This window comes from Moschus berezovskii, chromosome 7 (genome assembly GCF_049115385.1).
Source record: "Moschus berezovskii isolate FMDL1 chromosome 7, NW_MosBer_1.0, whole genome shotgun sequence".
Lineage (NCBI taxonomy): Eukaryota > Metazoa > Chordata > Mammalia > Artiodactyla > Moschidae > Moschus > Moschus berezovskii.
Genome location: NC_142466.1, coordinates 91477868 through 91493986, shown reverse-complemented (window position 1 = coordinate 91493986; position 16119 = coordinate 91477868). Strand labels below are relative to the sequence as shown.

Sequence of the window (16119 nt, the reverse complement as noted above, 5' to 3'; positions counted from 1 at the left end):
AGAGATCAAATTGCCAACATCCACTGGATCACAGAGAAAGCAAGGGAATTCTAGAAAAACATCTATTTCTGCTTCATTGACTATGCTAAAGCCTTTGACTGTGTTCATCACAATAAACTGGAAAATTCTGAAAGAGATGGTAGTACAAGACAACCTTACCTGTTTCCTGAGAAACATGATGCGAGTCAAGAAGCAAAAGTTAGAACCAGACATGGAACAATGGAGTGGTTCGAACTGGAAAAGGAGTATAACAAGGCTATATACTGTCACCCTGTTTATTTAATTCTATGCAGAGTATATCATGTGAAATGCGGGGCTCAATGAATTACAAGTTGAAATCAAGATTGCTGAGAGAAATATAAACAATGCCAGATATGCAGATGAACTGACTCATTGGAAAAGACCCTGATGCCAGGAAAGATTGAAGGCAAAAGGAGAAGAAGGTGGCAGAGGATAAGGTGATTGGATGGCATTACCGATTCAATGGACATGGACTTGGGCAAACTCCAGGAGATGGTAAGGGACAGGGAGGCCTGGCACTCTGTAGTCCTTGGGGTCACAAAGAGTGACAACTAACAGGGAGGGAGTGCAACCCCACTCATCAGCAGATAATTGGATTAAAGCTTTACTGAATAAGGCCCTGCCCACCAGAGCAAGACCCAGTTATTCCCATCACCAGTCCCTCTCATCAAGAAGCTGACATAAGCCTCTTAGACTCATCCATCAGAAGAAACAAGAAGCACAGTCTCATAGTGGCTAAAACAAAAACCACACTACAGAAAGTTAATAACAATGAAAAAGAAGAAAGTTAATGTCCCAGATGAAAAGACAAGATAAAAACTCAGAAAAACAATTTGTGAAGTGGAGATAGGCAACCTTCCAGAAAAATAATTCAGAATAATGATAGTGAAGATGATTCAGGATCTCAGGAAAAGAATGGAGGCAAAGATTGAGAAGATGTAAGAAATGTTTACCAAAGACCTAGAAGAACTAAAGTACAAAGAAACAGGGATGAATAATATACTAGAATCAATAGCAGAATAACTGAGGCAGACAAATAGCTATACAATCGGGAGGACAGAATGGTGGAAATCACTGCCACAGAACAGAATACAGAAAAAAGAATGAAAAGAGATGAAGACAGCCTAAGAGAACTCTGGAACAACATTAAATGCACCAACATTCGATTACAGGGATCCCAGAAGGAGAAGAGAAGAGAGGAAGGACCTGAGAAAAATTTTGAAAAGATAATAGCTGAAAACTTTCTTAACAAGGGAAAGGAAATAGTCAACCAAGTCCAGGAAGTCCAGAGAGTCCCAGAAAGGATAAACCCAAGGAGGAACACACTGAGACACACAGTAATCAAACTGACAACAATTAAAGAAGAGATAAAAAATAAAAACAACAAGGGAAAAATGACAAATATCATACAAGGGAACTCTCATCAGGCTATCAGCTGATTTCTCAACAGAAACTCTACAAGCTGGAAGGGAATGGCGTGATATGTTTAAAGTGATGAAAGAGAAGAACCTACAACCAAGAATACTCTACCCAGGAAGACTCTCTTTCAGACATGATGCAGAAATCAAAAGCTTTCCAGACAAGCAGAAGTTAAGAGGATTCAGCACCACCAAACCAGCTTTACAACAAATGCTAAAGGAACTTCTCTAGGCAGGGAACACAAGAGAAGGAAAAGACTTACAGAAAATAAACCCCAAACAATTAAGAAAATGGTAATAGGATCATACACATCGATAATTACCTTAAATGTAAATGGATTAAATGCAAATCCAAAAGACATAGATTGGCTGAGCGGATGAAAACATGTGCATGTATGCATTTCCACCTACCACATCACTCTGCTTGACTCCCCACCCCTAGTTGTATGTTAATTATTTTATATTGTTAAGTTAATCACGTTCCCATTATGGCTTGCAATTGTAATTATCTTTTATTTTTTGTCTAGCTACTGATTGTGAAAACTAATAAACATCTTTTACTATTGTGACTATGTGATACTACTCAATACCATTATATCATGTTTGGTCAAAAGAAAAATAATAGAACTCTATACCACCAATGCTGTGCTTAGTCGCTCAGTCATGTCTGACTGCCAAAACTAGGATCTAATAGAAAACCCTGTAATCACTTTTTAAAATACAGATGCATATCAGAATTATCTTGATATTTTTTGAAAAATACAAATGCTTAGGTATTGCTTTTTTCCTCCAGAGTACCAGATATGTTTAAACAGTCAGGTTTAAAAAAACAACTAGACTATATGATGATCTTTTACTTTTATCTAGTTTGTTTCACTTTTTCTGTTTCATATTCAGTGCTCCCATTTCATTCAGTTTATGTTCTCCAATTTCTCCATCTCTTTTTTTTTTATGTTCTTTCTCAAGCCTTTATCAAGCATAGCAGAAAAGCTTTTGTATATATGTATATAAAAATGTATAATATATATTTTAGAAAACTTATAAATTTTTGCCTAACTAAAAAATCTATGACATTTTGACTCCACTTGTTTGACTTAGTATGAATAGAATGCAAGATTTCTCATTAAAAAAGATATGCAACAAGCAACAAAGGTTTACTGTATAGCATAGGGAACTATAGTTAATATCCTGTAGTAACTTATGATGGAAAATAATTTCAAAAATAGTATATTTAAACTTCAATTTTATATATATATATATGTAGAGAGAGAGAGAGAGAGAGAGATTTGAGGAGCGAGAGGAGAGTCACAGAGTAATAAAAATATCCACCTTCAATAATTTAGTAATCTATCTGAATATAGAAATATTTAATATTTATATTAATTATGACTAACAGTATTTTTCAGAGATTGAATGACACACAACTGAGGGTATTTTGGGATATGTCGTTTACTTGGAAGAAGTGTTTGGCCAAAGGAAAATTTGGTTAGAGATAAAATTGTATATTTAGATATCTTTGTTGAAAATTGTGTTGCATTATGGACAGTGGAATGGTACAAAAATGAATGTTTGTGTAAAATTACTAATTCAGTTCAGTTCAGTTCAGTTCAGTCGCTCAGTCGTGTCTGACTCTCCGCGACCCCATGAATCACAGCACGCCAGGCCTCCCTGTCCATCACCAACTCCCGGAGTACACTCAAACTCATGTCCACAGAGTCGGTGATGCCATCCAGCCATCTCATTCTCCGTCGTCCCCTTCTCCTCCCGCCCCCAACCTTTCCCAGCATCAGAGTCTTTTCCAGTGAGTCAACTCGTCTCATGAGGTGGCCAAAGTATTGGAGTTTCAGCTTTAGCATCAGTCCCTCCAATGAACATCCAGGATTGATCTCCTTTAGAATGGACTGGTTGGATCTCCTTGCAGTATAAGGGACTCTCAAGAGTCTTCTCCAACACCACAGTTCAAAAGCATCGATTCTTCGGCGATCAGCTTTCTTCACAGTCCAACTCTCACATCCATACATGACCACGGGAAAAACCATTGCCTTGACTAGACGGACCTTGGTCGGCAAAGTAATGTCTCTGCTTTTTAATATACTATCAAGGTTGGTCATAACTTTCCTTCCAAGGAGCAAGCGTCTTTTAATTTCATGGCTGCAATCAGCATCTGCAGTGATTTTGGAGCCCAAAAAAACAAAGTCTGACACTGTTTCCACTGTTTTTCCATCTATTTCCCATGAAGTGATGGGACCAGATGCCATGATCTTTGTTTTCTGAATGTTGAGCTTCAAGCCAACCTTTTCACTCTCCTCTTTCACTTTCATCAAGAGGCTTTTGAGTTCCTCTTCACTTTCTGCCATAAGGGTAGTGTCATCTGCATATCTGAGGTTATTGATATTTCTCCCAGCAATCTTGATTCCAGCTTGTGCTTCTTCCAGCCCAGCGTTCCTCATGATGTACTCTGCATATAAGTTAAATAAGCAAGGTGACAATATACAACCTTGACGCACTCCTTTTCCTATTTGGAACCAGTCTGTTGTTCCATGACCGGTTCTAACTGTTGCTTCCTGACCTGCATACAGGTTTCTCAAGAGGCAGGTCAGGTGGTCTGGGATTCCCATCTCTTTCAGAATGTTCCACAGTTTATTGTGATAGCATTAATATGAGAAAAAAATCATGCAATTTAATCTACTGGACATAATCAAGTTCCTTTTGTGGTTTATTACTTAAAAGCAAAAGTTTTCAAAAATTAGGCAATAAAATTTTTGATGCAGGTAAAAAAAAGAGGGAAAAGGGAAACCAAGAAGTTCAGCTCAGTTCAGTCGCTCAGTCGGGTCTGACTCTTTGAAACCCCACAGACTGCAGCACGCCAGGCTTCCCTGTCCATCACCAACTCCCAGAGCCTGCTCAAACTCATGTCCATCGAGTTGGTGAGGCCATCCAACCGTCTCATCCTCTGTCATCCCCTTCTCCTGCCTTCAATCCTCCCCAGCATCAGGGTCTTTTCCAATGAGTCCGTTCTTAAAACTCAACATAAAAATCATGAACACGGTTTAAAGAAATACATATATAGAAAATATCAACAAAGAAATAAAAATAAAAAGAGGAATCAAATAATTAAGTTAGAACTGCAAAACAGAATAACAAATACAAATCTCATCAAAAGAGTTCCACAGCAAAATGAAGACGAGAGGGGAAAGAAACTTTAGAACAACAGAAATTATCCAATGCCAGAGAGAAAAAGATGGGAGGAAAAAAAAAGAGAAAATATTCTCAGAGTTGTAAAATAATAACAAAATATTTAACCTTCACGTCATCAGTCTCAGAAGGACAGTGGAAAGGGCCTGGAACTGAAAAAGTAACTTGAAGAAAGAAGGACTGAATACTTCCCAAATTTGACTAAAAAAATAAACCTACAGATTCCCAAAGATGTCTACACACAGAGAAATGATGATCATAAGAAAAGTTCTTAAAAGCAGGCCCAGATAAATGAGGCATTACAAATAAGGGAACAACGATTTGAATAACTGTCTACTTCTCATCAAAAACCATAGAGACCAGAAGCAAGTGGCTCAACTTTTCTTAAGTGTTGAAAGAACAGAACTGTCAAACTAGAATTCTATGTCCAGAAAGAATCTTCCTCAGGAATGAAAGTAAAGACATTCTCACATAAAGAAAATTAAGAAAACTTACTGTCAGAGACATCATTCTTTAAATTTTAACTCTTTTAACTCTTTGAGTATATTTAAAACAGTTGATTTAAAGTCTTTGCCTAGTAAATCCAGTCTGGGCTTCCTCAGGGACAATTTCTATTGACTGATTGCTTTTTTCCCCTGAGCATGGGCCATACTTTTTCCCCCACCATGGCAACTCTGATATATTTTATTCATCAAACAAACATTTGCAGAGGAACTACTATGTGCCAAGTACTTGAGGGGTATAAATATGGAGCAGACATTGCTTCTAACTTTATAAAGCTGATTATCTAATGAGGAAGACAGATATGAACATAAATATCTATAATGTAGAGTAGAAAGTGATAACTGCTATGAGAGAGATGCAGATAAGTTGCCACAGGAGTTTAGAAAAAAAGAGGTTGCCTACATTTAATTTTTTTTAACTTTAACTTTTTATTTTGTATTGGGATATAGCCAATTAACAATGCTATCATAGTTTAAGGTGAACAGTAAAGGGACTCACCCATATATATACATGCATCCATTCTCCCCCAAAGTCCTTCCCATCCAGGCTGGCACATAACATTGAGCAGAGTTCCATGTGTTACACAACAGGTCTTTGTTGGTTATTAATTTTAAATATAGCAGCGCAGACATGACCTTCCCAAAGTCCTTAAGTATCCCTTCCACCCAGCAACCATAAGTCCATTATTTCCTTTTCTAAGTACTAAGTCTCTTTTTGCTTTGTAAGTTCATTTGTATCATTCCTTTTTAGATTCCACATATAAAGGGTATCATATGATATTTCTCTTTCTCTGTCTGACTCACTTCACTCAGTGTAACACTTTCTAGGTCCATCTATCTTGCTGGAACTGGCATTATTTCACTCTTTTAAATGGCTGAGTAATACTGCATTGTACATATGTACATTTTCTATACCCATTCCTCTGTTGATGGACATTTAGGTTTCTTCCAGGTCTTGGCTACTGTAAACAGTGCTGCAATGAACACTGGGGTGCATGTATTCTAATGGATCATGTTTTTCTCCAGGTATATGCCCAGGAGTGGGACTACAGAATCAATATGGTAGCTTTATTTTCACTTTTTTAAGGAACCTCCATACTGTTCTCCATAGTGGCTGAACCAATTTACATTCCCACCAACATTGCAAGAAGGTTTCCTTCTCTACACACCCTCTCCAGCATTTGTTGTTTGTGGATTTTTTGATGAAAGCCATTCTGACTGGTGTGAGGTAATATCTCATTGTAGCTTTGATTTGCATTTCTCTAATAACTAGTGATGTTGGACATCTTTTCATGTGCCTATTGGCCATTTGTATGTCCTCTTTGGAGAAATGTCTACCCAGGTCTTCTGCCCATTTTTTTTAGTGGGATATTTGTTTTGATGCTTGGTGGACATGAGTTTGAGTGAACTCCGGGAGTTGGTGATGGACAGGGAGGCCTGGCGTGCTGTGATTCATGGGGTTGCAAACAGTCAGACACGACTGAGCGACTGAACTGAACTGAAGCAGCATAAGCTGTTTGTAAATTTTGGAGACTAATCCCTTATCAGTTACATCATTTGCAAGTATTTTCCCCCAATCTGTGGGTTGCTTTTTCATCTTTTTATTGTTTCGTTTGCTGTGCAGAAGCTTTTGAGTTTAAGTAGGTTCCATTTGTTTATTTTTGCTTTTATTTCCATTATTCTGGGAGATGGATCAAAAAATATGTTGCTGTGATTTATGTCAGAGAGTTTTCTGCCTATGTTTTCCTCTAGGAGTTTTATAGTGTCTGATCTTACATTTAGGTCTCTGATATATTTTGAGATTATTTTTTTGTATGGAGTTAAGTAATGACCTATTTTCATTTTTTTACATGTGGCTGACCAGTTTTCCCAGCACCAATTGCTGAAGAGACTGTCTTCCCAATATTGTGCAGTCTTGCCTCCTTTGTCATAGATTAACTGAACATAGGTGCATGGGCTTATTTCTCGGTTTTGTCTCCTATTCCATTGATTTAAAATCCTCAAAATACTAGCAATTCTTTTCCAACAATACATTAAAAAGATCACACACCATGATCAAGTGTGATTCATCCAGGGACACAAGAATTTTTCAACATCTGCCAATCTATCATGTGATAAACCACATCAACAAATTGAAGAATAAAAACCATATGATCATCTCAATCAATTCAGTTCAGTCGCTCAGTAGTGTCCAACTCTTTGCAACCCCATGAACTGCAGCATGCCAGGCCTCCCTGTCCATCACCAACTCCCAGAGTCCACCCAAACCCATGTCCATTGTGTCGGTGATGCCATCCAACCATCTCATCCTCTGTCATCCCCTCCTCCTCCTGTCCTCAATGTTTCCCAGCATCAGGGTCTTTTCAAATGAGTCAGCTCTCTGCATCAGGTGACCGAGTATTGGAGTTTCAGTTTCAACATCAGTCCCTCCAATGAACACCCAGGACTGATCTCCTTTAGAATGGACTGGTTGGATCTCCTTGCAGTCCAAGGGACATCTCAACAGGTGTGGGAAAAGTTTTTGACAAAATTCAGCACCAGTTTATGATAGAAGAAATCCCCAGAAAGTGGGCCTAGAGGGTATATACCTCAACATAATAAAGGCCATATATGACAAGCCTATAGCTAGCATTATACTCAACAGTGAAAAGTTGAAAGCATTCCCTGTCAGATCAAGAACAAGACAAGGATGTCCACTCTCATTTTTATTTAACATACTTTTGGAAATTCTAGGTACAGCAATCAGAGAAGAAAAAGAAGTAAAGGTAATCCAAATTGGATTGCAGACGACATGATAGTATATATGGAGGATCCTAAAGATGGTACCAGAAAACTACTAGAACTCAGCAGTGAATGTGGTAAAGCTGCAAGTTACAAAATTAATACAAAGAAATCTGTTGCATTTCTATACACTAACAACGAAAGATGAGAAAGAGAAATTAAAGAAGAAATTCCATTTACTGTTGTATCTTACCTAAGAAGACAAAAGACCTATACTTCAAAAACTGTAGGATGCTGAGGAAAGAAATCAAAGAAGACATAAACAGATGGAAAGATATACCATGTTCGTGGATTAGAAGAATCAATATTATCAAAATGACTATACTACCTAAGGCAATCTACAGATTCAATGCAATCTTTATTAAATTACCAATGGCATTTTCCATAGAATTAGAACAAAAAAATTTCAAAATTTGTATGGAGTCACAAAAGATCCCAAATAGCTCACCAAAGCAATCCTGAAAGAGAAAAATGGAGCTAGAGGAATCAGGTTTCCTGACTTCAGACTAATCTTTCCAGAGAATAGCAAGGAGCGATACGAAAACCTTCTTAAGTGAACAATGCAAAGAAACAGAGAGCAATAGAATGGGGAAAGACTAGAGATATCTTCAAAAAAATTGAACATTTTCTTGGAAACATTTCATGCAAAGACGGTTCATTTCTAGAATTCCAAAAAATCTGATTATGACAGTTTTGGCCAGTTTTCTTGATGCTTTTACAGAGGATAGAATCTTCAAAGGTACTTACTTACTCTGTTAGTTTCATTGACATCTATGCCTTCAATGTTAAAAGGACTCAGAGAGAGCTCTGCATTAATCATGCATTTTTATTTTCTGTATTCTGATGCTTTGACATCTAGTCTTGATAACCCTGAGGAAACTATGCCTCCCAAGTTTAGCCTATTCCTAAAGAGAGTAAACAACTTGCTCCTGAGTGTGCTTTTCTAACATGATCCAACTAATCCAGAACTTATATCTCAACCACCTCCTTTATATTTGCTATACCCCTATCCACTTGCCCAGGCTTAGGTACCAGAGGCATCTAGTGACAGCTCCTATGACCCAAAGCCTCCTAAAATTTTTCAAACTAGCCAGTGTAAGCCTGTTCACCTTGACTCACCTTTTCCTTACCTCAGAAACCACAGCTGACCAGTTTCCCGCTCTCCCACTGACTCCTGACCTACTCTAGTGGCGCCTGTGGCATGATGTACCCCTCCTTGCAGGAAATGTGAGAAACTATCTTTCCAATGGTAATCATCTTTTTGATCTGATGGACTTACCATACTCAAATAATTTTTAAAAATCTTTTAAAATAGTTTCCCGTGCATTTATTACTAACTCTAAACATTAGCCAGGCAGTATATATGAACATAGATGTTTACTTCACATGTAAGCTGCTGCTTCCTGTAGATAGGAAAAAGACTACCCTAGACTATATAAACAGCAGTAGAGAGGTTTATTCTCTCCATACTTGGTCATTCAGGCAAATAATCCTGTAACCATGAGTTAAAGAACACACTGGAACTGCTTCTCAGAGGAATCTCACCAAACTAGTCTTCATGGAAGCTAGAGTGATATGTCTATGAAAGTGACGAATTTGGGGCATCTCTTGATCAATGAAGCTACTTTTAAAGTAATCTTGGTGAACTTATTAAAATTTGGAATAGTAAGTAACTCCATTGAGCAAGTAGCTTGTGGAAGTCAGCATGGGGATTAACTGAATTGACTCTTGGAAAATGACCTAAAATTGTCTTAGGCATATGAAAAAAGAGCACGCTTGTGTAATAACCATTCAGCTTACCTGTAAAATGATTAATCTGAGTAGTTTTGTTCTAAATCTCTTCTAGTTAGAACTTTTTATGTTTTTGTTTTTTCAAAAACAACAGCAAAAAAAGTGAAGAAGGCATCTGGCACATAGATTTCATTCTCAAAGAGTCCCTGTAACTAGATCTGTTGAGTGGATTGTAAATAGTGGTGGGCACATATTCTTACTGTAGGAGTTTAGGAATCTATGATACAAGTAATATCAAACAATAGGCGATCTGTAAGATGAAGTAATTCCATGTAGAGTGGGTGGCCCAGAGGAATACAAAACAGTAGATTCAGTTTTGCTGAGATGCATTCCCCAAATACTGGCAATCACTCCATGCTGTAAACAAGAGACCTATTAATAGCTTAAGGATGTTCTTCTCATAGTTCTATTATTCCAACTCCAATAAGTTCTATTATTTCTCAGAAGTATTTTTATTCTTTGATTTGTTATCCTTCATATAAACTTCTGGAATGGGGCAGAAGCTTGCAAATAAATTTTATCCAGTTCCTTCATTTTGCAGATAAAGAGCTCCACAGAATTTAAATATTCTTCCTAATTCAGAGGTGTTAGTCATTAGTTTAAAACCAAAAAAATTTGTTATATACCGGTACACTGTCCTTGTTATCACATATTTGTAAACTAAAGATAACATATATATACACAAATACACATATATATACACTAAGTGATTATAATACAAGGCAACATATGATTCATTTTTAGAGAGTACTTAGAGTTGATAACCATCGAGGTACAATAAGGCAAGGTTAGCTCCCCAATTTACTCATATGTCACCTTGTAAAAGAATTGATGCTTTCAAACTGTGGTGTTGGAGAAGACTCTTGAGAGTCCTTGGACTGCAAGGAGATCAAACCAGTCAATCCTAAAGGAAATCAGCCCTGAATATTCATTGGAAGGACTGATGCTGAAGCTCCAATACTTTGGCCACCTGATGCTAAGAGCCAACTCATTAGAAAAGACCCTGATGCTGGCAAAGATTGAAGGCAGGAGAAGGAGACGACAGAGGATGAGATGGCTGGATGGGATCACTGGACGTGAGTTTGAGCAAACTCCGACAGATGGTGGACAGGGAAGCCTGGTGTACTGCAGTTCATGGGGTCGCAAAAAGTTGGACATGACTAAGTGACTGAACAACAAAAACAACACCTTCTAAATAAGGACTTCCCTGACCACTTCTCACTTATCACGTATATTCCCTATTTCCCATCCCACTTTATTTTCCCTGATACCACTTATCGCTATCTAATATTGTTCAATTATATTATTATTGGCTTCCTTGGCGGCTCAGACAGTAAAGAATCCGCCTGCGATGCAGGACAGCTGGGTTCAATCCCTGCATTGGGAAGATTACTTGGAGGAGGGCATGGCTTTATTATCACTGATACCACTTATCACTATCTAATATTGTTCAATTGTATTATGAGGGACTAATACAGTACAAAGTACATAATACACATTCAACACGCATGTATTTATTATTTTTAAATTTTCATTCTGGGGCAGAAGAGGTATATTTTAAGACTGGAAAGTCTTTTTATGCCAAAATGTAAGGAAGTGTTCAAAAACATGAGTAAGGAATTATACATCTTTAAGAAAATTAAGAATAATGATAAAATATCTATAATAAATAGATATGTGCACATATGTACACATACACAGGGTGAAGGGAGATTTATTTCTTAAGCAAGGTCTAATGTCTACTGAGAAATGTAAAGTGAAGCGCTGGAGCTAAAAAATCATCAGTTTGCAATCATCATAGTAAAGAGCAGATCAGATAAGAATCTCAAGGTGTGCTAAATATAGGCAGAAATTTTAATGAAGAGGAGAAGGAAATGGCAACCCACTCCGGTGTTCTTGCCTGGAGAATCCCAGGGACAGCAGAGCCTGGTGGGCTTCCGTCTGTGGGGTCACACAGAGTCGGACACGACTGACATGACTTAGCAGCAGCATCTGCATGGTCATAAAGTGTTTCCCCATAGACTACCTATTAGTTGTGAGGTAAAAAAAAAATCAGTGATGATATAGTGGAGAATTGAGTAACAGTTTGGCTGATGATTAAAATTAACATCACCTTTGAGTAACAGATATCTGAAAAAGACAAAATATCACCTATACAGTATTTTGTCTAAAAATACATAAGAGCAATTGATGAGAAAAAATTCAAGATAAAATTAAAAACATTCTATATGTGGCAGGACTGGGGGGAGGTGAAAGACTTGTATTTTGTAAAGATGGCAAAGTCATAAAGTGCTCTTAAATTGTTCCAGATTAAAGAAATCTATAAGACATGACAACTAAATGTAATACTTGACCCTAGACTGGATCATGTACTGCAGAGGAAAAGAAAACAGAAGAGAGGACATTATTAGATCAACTAACCAAACTAAAATATGAATGGCAAAATAGATAAAAGTATTATATCAATGTCAGTTTATGAGGACTTCCCTGGTGGTCCAGTGGTTAAGAATTCACCTTGCAATACATAGGATGTGGGTTTGATCCCTGGTTGGGAAATTAAGATCCCACATGCCATGGAGCAACCAAGCCCGCAGACACTATGGCACTCCTGCACTGCAACTACTGAGTCTGCATGCCACAACTAGAGAATCTGTGCGCTGCAACAGAAGATCCCACGTAAAGAAACAAAGATCCTGTGTGCCACAACTAAGGCCTGATGCAGCCAAATAAATAAATACAAAAAGACAGAAATTATTTTTAAACACGTCAATTTATAGAGTCATTCACTGCACTATGAGTAACAGAAGAGAACATCTCTCTTCTTAGGTTGCACACCAAAGTACCCAAGAGAACAACAGAAATGGTAAAAACCTGGTTAAATACAACAACCTACTGCAATACTTTGGCCACCTCATGCGACGAGTTGACTCACTGGAAAAGACTATGATGCTGGGAAAGGTTGGGGGCGGGAGGAGAAGGGGACGACAGAGAACGAGATGGCTGGATGGCATCACCGACTCTGTGGACATGAGTTTGAGTGAACTCTGGGAGTTGTTGATGGACAGGGAGGCCTGGCGTGCTGTGATTCATGGGGTCGTGGAGGGTTGGACACGACTGAGCGACTGAACTGAACTGAACTGAACCACTTGTTAGTTCTTTAAGTTATATATCATGGTTGAAAAGTAAAAAACTATAACGTCTGATGGGGTTTTCAGTGTGTACATATGAATGTAATTCATATAAAACCTATAACACGAAGAGAAAGAGATCTATATGGCTATAAGTATTTCCAGATAGTACTTGTAATGCTGAAGCATTAAATCTAAGTAGACTGTTAAAAGTTACCTTATGTAGTTAAAATATCTCGGAATGACAATAAAAATAATAATATTATTAATACTTTTCTAATGTCTGAGAGATGAAATTACTCTCCAAAGAACAAAGGCTTATAAACAGCAGTTGTTGTTTAGTCACAAAATCAAGTCTGACTCTTTCGCGACCCCATGGACTGAAGCCAGCCAGGCTCCTCTCTCCATGGAAATTTCCAGGCAAGAATACTGGAGTGGGTTGCCATTTCCTTCTCCAGGGGATCATCCTGACCCAGAGATTAAACTTGAGTGTTTTGAATCTCCTGCATTGGCAGGCAGATTCTTTACCACTGAACCATCAGGGAAACATATAAAAAGCAGTAGTTATTTCATTAGAGCTTCCAAGGCCAAATTGATAAGACATTTTGATCTTCATCAATCAAGGGAGCAAAAAATATGTGCTCAATCATGGGATGTTGGAGTGAGCCAAGAAATAAAACATAAAAACTACAATGCCCAAAGTTTAAACACACACACACACACACGATACTCGGAGAAAGAGAGAAAAAGAAAAAGATAGTTTTGTTACATAACTTTTTAAAAGAACTGTATTTAAAGTGGATTAAGTCACAATTCCCTCACTCCCATTTTATATCTCCACAGTATACTATTTTAGAAAGTATGTGTGTGTGGGTGAGAGAGAGAGAGAAAGAGAGCATGCGTGTGTTGGCTCTTACAGCTGTAGGAATTATTGCAATTTATCTATTTTTCCCAAGCACGGTTCAAGCTTCACTAAATGTAAAACAGATGTTATGGACTTCCTTCACTAAATGTTGGCATTGGTGAATTTTAATTGCAACTACAATAGTCAAAACAGTAAAGTAACTCCAAATGTCTCTCTCTCAAGCAAGGATAAAGTAAGCACAAAGAGAAATTTGTAATAAAAATTTTAAACTTAAAATAAATAAATTCCTAGGAATCAGTTCAGTCGCTCAGTCATGTCCAACTCTTTGTGACCCCATGAACTGCAGCACACCAGGCCTCCCTGTCCATCACCAACTCCTGGAGCTTACTCAAACTCATGTGCATTGAGTCGGTGACGCCATCCAATCATCTCATCCTCTGTTGTCCCCTTCTCCTCTCGCCTTCAATCTTTTCCAGCATCAGGGTCTTTTCAAATGAGTCAGTTCATCGCAACAGCTGGCCAAAGTATTGGAGTTTCAGATTCAGCATCAGTCCTTCCAGTGAATATTCAGGACTGATTTCCTTTAGGGTGGACTGGATGGATCTCCTTGCAGTCCAAGGGACTCTCAAGAGTCTTCTCCAACACCACAGTTCAAAAGCAACAATTCTTCGGTGCTCAGCTTTCTTTCTAGTCCAACTCTGACATCCACACATGACTACTGGAAAAACCACAGCTTTGAATACAGAGAACTTTGTTGGCAAAATAATGTCTCTGCTTTTTAATAAGCAGTCTTCAGTTCAATTCAGTTCAGTCGCTCAGTCGTGTCCGATTTTTGCAACCCCATGAATCACAGCACGCCAGGCCTCCCTGTCCATCACCAACTCCCGGAGTTCACTCAATCTCATGTCCTTTGAGTCGGTGATGCCATCCAGCCATCTCATTCTCTGTCGTCCCCGTCTCCTCCCGCCCCCAATCCCACCCAGCATCAGAGTCTTCTCCAGTGAGTCAACTCATCGCATGAGGTGGCCAAAGTATTGGAGTTTCAGCTTTAGCATCAGTCCTTCCAATGAACACCCAGGATTGATCTCCTTTAGAATGGACTGGTTGGATCTCCTTGCAGTCCAAGGGACTCTCAAGAGTCTTCTCCAGCACCACACTTCAAAAGCCTCAATTCTTCGGCGATCAGTTTTCTTCACAGTCCAACTCTCACATCCATACATGACCACTGGAAAAACCATAGCCTTGACTAGACGGACCTTTGTTGGCAAAGTAATGTCTCTGCTTTTTAATATACTATCTAGGTTGGTCATAACTTTCCTTCCAAGGAGTAAGTGTCTTTTAATTTCACGGCTGCAATCAGCATTTGCAGTGATTTTGGAGCCCCCAAAAATAAAGTCTGACACTATTTCCACTGTTTCCCCATCTAGATAGCATATTAAAAAGCAGAGACATTACTTTGCCAACCAAGGTCCATTTAGTCAAGGCTATGGTTTTTCCCATGGTCATGTATGGATGTGAGAGTTGGACTGTGAAGAAAGCTGATCGCCGAAGAATTGATGCTTTTGAAGTGTGGTGCTGGAGAACACTCTTGAGAGTCCCTTGGACTGCAAGGAGATCCAACCAGTCCATTCTAAAGGAGATCAATCCTGGGTGTTCATTGGAAGGACTGATGCTAAAGCTGAAACTCCAATACTTTGGCCACCTCATGCGATGAGTTGACTCACTGGAAAAGACTCTGATGCTAGGAGGGATTGGGGGCGGGAGAAGACGGGGACGACAGAGAATGAGATGGCTGGATGGCATCACCAACTCAAAGGACATGAGTTTGAGTGAACTGCGGGAGTTGGTGATGGACAGGGAGGCCTGGTGTGCTGTGATTCATGGGGTCGCAAAGAGTCGGACACGACTGAACAACTGAACTGAACTGAACTGATGCTGCTACTGCTAAGTCACTTCAGTCGTGTCTGACCCTGTGTGACCCCATAGACGGAAGCCCACCAGGCTCCCCCGTCCCTGGGACCCACCAGGCAAGAACACTGGAGTGGGTTGCCATTTCCTTTTCCAATGTGTGAAAGTGAAAAGTGAAAGTGAAGTCGCTCAGTCGTGTCCGACCCTTAGCGACCCCATGGACTGCAGCCTACCAGGCTCCTCCATCCATGGAATTTTCTAGGCAATAGTACGGGAGTGGCTTGCCATTGCCTTCTCCGACTGAACTGATGGGAGGGGTACAAAACCTTTTGGGTGTAGGATCCACACTAAAACCAAGCATAATCCTGTCACCACAGGAGTTGGGGGGAAGGACAAGGAACTCTCTCTCACCCAAGACCAACCCCAGACCCAGGCTGAGTTTGGCTTCACTGGGAAGAGCAGGAAAACTGGTGTTCCCAATCCCCAAGGTTCAGGTCCATAGGATCTGC

General features: G+C 39.1%; 1 protein-coding gene across 1 annotated transcript in view; it reads right to left on the bottom strand.

The window, feature by feature from the left end:
- CENPP (centromere protein P) overlaps positions 1–16119 on the bottom strand; it is a 228189-nt gene that overhangs the window by 173754 nt on the left and 38316 nt on the right. The window lies entirely within an intron of this gene.